At 45.9% G+C, this 4,490-nt stretch overlaps 1 pseudogene; it reads right to left on the minus strand.

Moving 5' to 3' along the window:
- Positions 1-2,761: 2,761 nt before the first annotated feature.
- LOC115310274 lies at positions 2,762-4,122 on the minus strand (annotated as a pseudogene).
- Between the last annotated feature and the right edge of the window lie 368 nt (positions 4,123-4,490).

Raw genomic sequence — 4,490 nt, forward strand, 5'->3', positions numbered from 1 at the left:
TGGAGTGCTCTGCATCGTGAAAAAAAGAAAAAACTGCCTCGGATAACACTATTCGCTCACAATTAGTAATACTGGTAAAAGCAAGTGATCTACAGACAATAACACGCACTTTGAACGCAGAAACAAATAATCTACCACTAACGAACAAAAAAACGAGCTTACTTCAGAATGACCGTGCCATGATCTTGGCTGTTGAGCAGAATACTCCCCGCATCACGACTAATCGGGAAATTACCTCAAGACGAACACACGCGACAAATGTGAGAAACGTAGGCTCTGGATTCGATTGGATTGCATTCGTTGGCTGTTATGGATGTCTAGCGACTTTACGGAGGCTATGTTTGTTTATCTCCAACACACTTGCAATAAAACGATCAGCAAACCGCGTTAAAAAAAACTATTTGAAGACACAGTAATATTAAATTACTGAGTATGTCAACGTTGTTACAACATTATAAATAGGTCCTGAACACGCAGCAAACTATTAAATACGAAAGTAACCGTACAATGCTTCCAAACGAATTCAGCAGACATGTAAGCCCCTAAAAAGAGCGGGAAAGCGTTCTGGCGGCTGCAGCCTGTTCTGTTAACGCGCTGTGTTGATGATCTTATGGTGTTTGGTGCGAATCCCAGTAGAAGCAATTTTTTTTAATACTTTCAATGTTTTTGCAGTCGTCGGCACCATACTTTAAGGTAAAAATCGCGCAGAAGGTGAAAATAAAAATTGCGAGCCCAAGTTTGAATTGATGCAATGCACAAACCGTGGTCCTCTTGTTTTGCCAAAAAAATTCGCTTCCTCCGTGGGTCATGTGGGAGGCAAACAGCGCAAGTCCTTTCAACGAAGAAAGGAAAGGTAATAATAATGGGCATATTGAGAGCCTAATGGGAAAATATATAAGGTAAAACTGTCTAAAAGCGGTGATCTTCACCCACTATTGAAGCAAAAGTACCGCTATTTTATTGCAGTTATTTACTTGAGCTCCATAGCACGCTACGTATTAAGCACATCTCTTAATTTTGTAACTTCCGGAAAGTAGTATTTATTTATTTTTTCTTTTCTGGTAGATCAGTGCTATCCGCCGCGTGCCGCCTGGTTTTACTTATCGAGGTTGCACTCCGCAGTTTTACTTGTTTATTAGGCCTAAACATGTTTTTATTCCTAAGATTCAAGTACACTGCGGCTAATTAAACTAGCTTTCAGAAACGGTATCGCTCGGCGTTGCAACATGTATCTTTCGTTGCGTCAAGCGGTCACATTCACAAACCCCGCAGTGCAAGCTTCCTCAATGCATTGGTGTTTCTCAATTTTTGCGTTAAACAAAAAAGTTTTTATATTCGCGTTCCCCTGGTGCGGTATGTCGTATCACATAAGCTATCGGGGGACAGAGATTGTGTGGCTATGTGAACATTTGAAATATTTCTGTTACATGATCGTAACTACCATAGAAAACAGTCGATTCCTGCCTGAAATAGCATATTTTCACTCAATTAAATTCAGTAACCGGCCGATGCCGTCCAGTTACTCAACTCTCATGTAAATACTGGCCGTCAAAGACAGCAAGAAACCGATGCCGGCCAGTCACTGTAACTTCTACGGCTGAACTGGCCAAGGAGCGAGGCGAAACCCCGACGCCGGCCGAGGCCGGTAGCTCACCGGCGCCAATGGCCGGGCGCCGCCATCCTGTTACAGGACCGGCCGGCGTAGTCCCGATACCGGCCGACGCGTTGTGCTACCTGGGATCTAGGAAATACTTTGTAGAGAGCTCTACGACACGTAGGACCTGCGATGAAGCAAGTAGCACAATTTTTGGACCAAGATTTGATTTCTGTTTGTCAATTTAAGACACTGAAAGCCCAAAGATGCCAAGGTAAAATCAAACTTTATCTTATTAAGAAAAAAAGTTTATGTATCTGGAATCTAAATTGCTGAAGTTATGCTACACTTCCGAGTTGTTCGGTTGCAGCCTGCCTTCTTTGGCATCGGTTCTTGAGCAAACGCCAAAATTTGACTTCGCTACTGGTTGTTAGGCTTACAAATGGCATCTTTTCCTGATGCCTGGCTCTTTATGAACTAGACAAAATCAAACTTTATATATTTCTCGCTAGTTAGGGCCAAAGAAAAATTCTTTTAAGGCAACCAACGCCTTGTAGCAAAACATTATTACGCCGAAATTCCACCCCTCAGATTACCCAACTTGAGCTAAATTATGCATTTTATGGCATATTGACTCGGTGAACAGAAGTATTTATATGATTATGTCAATACCGGTTTAACTAAGCAAAATTTATTTTGAAGCTTTTAATAGTTCTTAATGAAACGTTAGCACACAAAGAGAGCACCGATGTTACAATTTAGCGCAGCTGAAATCTCAACGTTTGCCGACGCACTTAAAGGGACCATGAAACGAATTTGAAATCGAATTTCACCCACCGCACGTCGTAAAAGGTGTGAAAAGAAACAAAAAAATAGGGAGCTAAAAAAATTCTTCGCTATAGAACTTTTAAGGTGCAACCCCATCCTTGGTTAGTGTGATTCTGAACCGACAGATGGGTGGGATCGCCTTCCAGGCTTGTACATATATGCGAGAAATCGTGTATGGTTGCGCTTCGATACAGTGGGGTATTCTTCAATATACTGAATTTGATCAGTTCAGTTCAGAAAGCGTTTATTGGCCATAAAATAAGGGTAAGGGATGGGGGAGTGCGTCGGCGGCTGCGAGGTCTGGGCGCTGGCAACAAAAAAGAAAGGATCAAAACTAGGCTAAATGAAGACATCCAGCTTCGCCTCGTAGATAAAATCTATGAGACTTCGAAGAGTGCTTTTCTTGTCCTCTTCGCCTGGCGGGTGTGTCTAACCTTCCGGAGAAGCGATGTTACTCGGTCGATGCTTCGACCTGGTGGTCTTGTTTTTGGGGCATTCCCTCAACAACTGAAAAGTGTCCGCCTTGGCGCCCATATTGCACTTGTTGCAGGTGCCGGATCTCTTCCCGCGGCTCCAAGATGCTATGCGCGCTGGTGTTAATATTGTGTCTGTTCTGATCCTGGTCAGGACTACCTTGGCCCTTCTTCCAAACCCCGTTGGCAGAGAAGGGTTTGGTGTTGGGGGAAGTTTCTCCCAGAGTGTTGATTAGTATTCTTGCCTGATTTGGGCACGTTCCTCTCCTGGACCGTACCCTCCATTGTTGCTGTCTTCCTCTCGTGCTCGACTAGCCGGTGCCCGATCGCGGACGGGAGCGTAGCCGTGGTCGTGGTCTTGCAATGAAGGTGTATCGTCTTGGTCACGGGGAGCGAGAAGGGACACGCGGGCAAGTCGATGCACCTCTTCGTTGCCGGGTATTCCTGCGTGCGCTGGAACCCAGGCTATTCTCGTAGTAGTGCCTCTTGGTAGCAGCAGTGAAGCAAGTTTCTTGATATTACGCACTCCGACGCTAGGGCTTCTTGATTTTCTGCATTCTTTTACTAGTTCCTGAGAGTCCGTAAATATCCGGAGATGCTCTGGTGGTGATTCAGGTAATGCTACGGCCGTCTCGAAAACAAGGCGGACCGCTGCAAGTTATCCCCCTTTCACCGAGGTGCGGGCTGGAAGGTTCTTGGTTGCGCTTGTGTCTAGTGTTGGAAAGATAACAGCCGCAGTCTTTAGAGTGACTGGGCGTCTATCGAAGCAGTGTCAGTGTATGCAGCCACGATCCCGTTCGTTCCTTCTTCCCACGCCTCCGTCATCTTGATGTGTGCCCTAGCGAGGCGGTCTTGTTGCTTTTTGTCGCCGTTCCGCGTGCTTGGTTTGTTGTCCGTAATTTCTGCATGATCTTCCCATGACGGGAGTTCCTGTAATAGCTTGGGTAGGTCTCCGGTACATCTCAATAAGAGTTATAAGATCCTTCTCCCTTGTCGTGTGTGCTTAAGTCTCTCCCTGTGTGCGACCGTGCGGGTAACAACGGTTTCGTGTTGGGAGTTAATGTGAGCGTGTTTGTTCAGCTTGCTCAAGGGGCAGAACTTGGGCAGGCCCGTGATTATTCTTTTTGCTTGGTTGTTCAAAGCTTCGAGCTTCTGCCATTGCGCATTGGTCAGCCAGTAGTGCCGAGCCCCGTAGCAGACACGCGAAACTACTAAAACTTTGACCATTCTTCTGGCGATTTTTCTGTCGCTCCACCCTTGCGCTACAGATGCGCCGAATGACTCTAAGGGCAGAGTTGCAATGTTTTAGTGTGTCCTGGAGCCAGATGTCTGCCTTGCCGGTATCCTCGATAGAAATCCCTAATATCTTGACAGACGTGGATGGCTCGATTCGCTTGCCTGCAAGAACGAGGTTTAGTTGTTCTACAATCTTGGCGAGACAGCGCCTTTCGGTACGATTACGGTGTAGTTGGTTTTCTCCGGAGAGGCTTGCATTTTTACCCTGCATAGGTGGGCTTCGATTGTATCTAGGCCCGCTTGTAGAGTGTCTTGCTGTCTTGCAATGTCGTCGTTCTTGGTCCATATCGAGACGTCGT

The sequence above is a fragment of the Ixodes scapularis genome, unplaced genomic scaffold, assembly GCF_016920785.2.
Source record: "Ixodes scapularis isolate PalLabHiFi unplaced genomic scaffold, ASM1692078v2 PGA_scaffold2__306_contigs__length_199485367, whole genome shotgun sequence".
In the NCBI taxonomy this organism is placed as follows: domain Eukaryota; kingdom Metazoa; phylum Arthropoda; class Arachnida; order Ixodida; family Ixodidae; genus Ixodes; species Ixodes scapularis.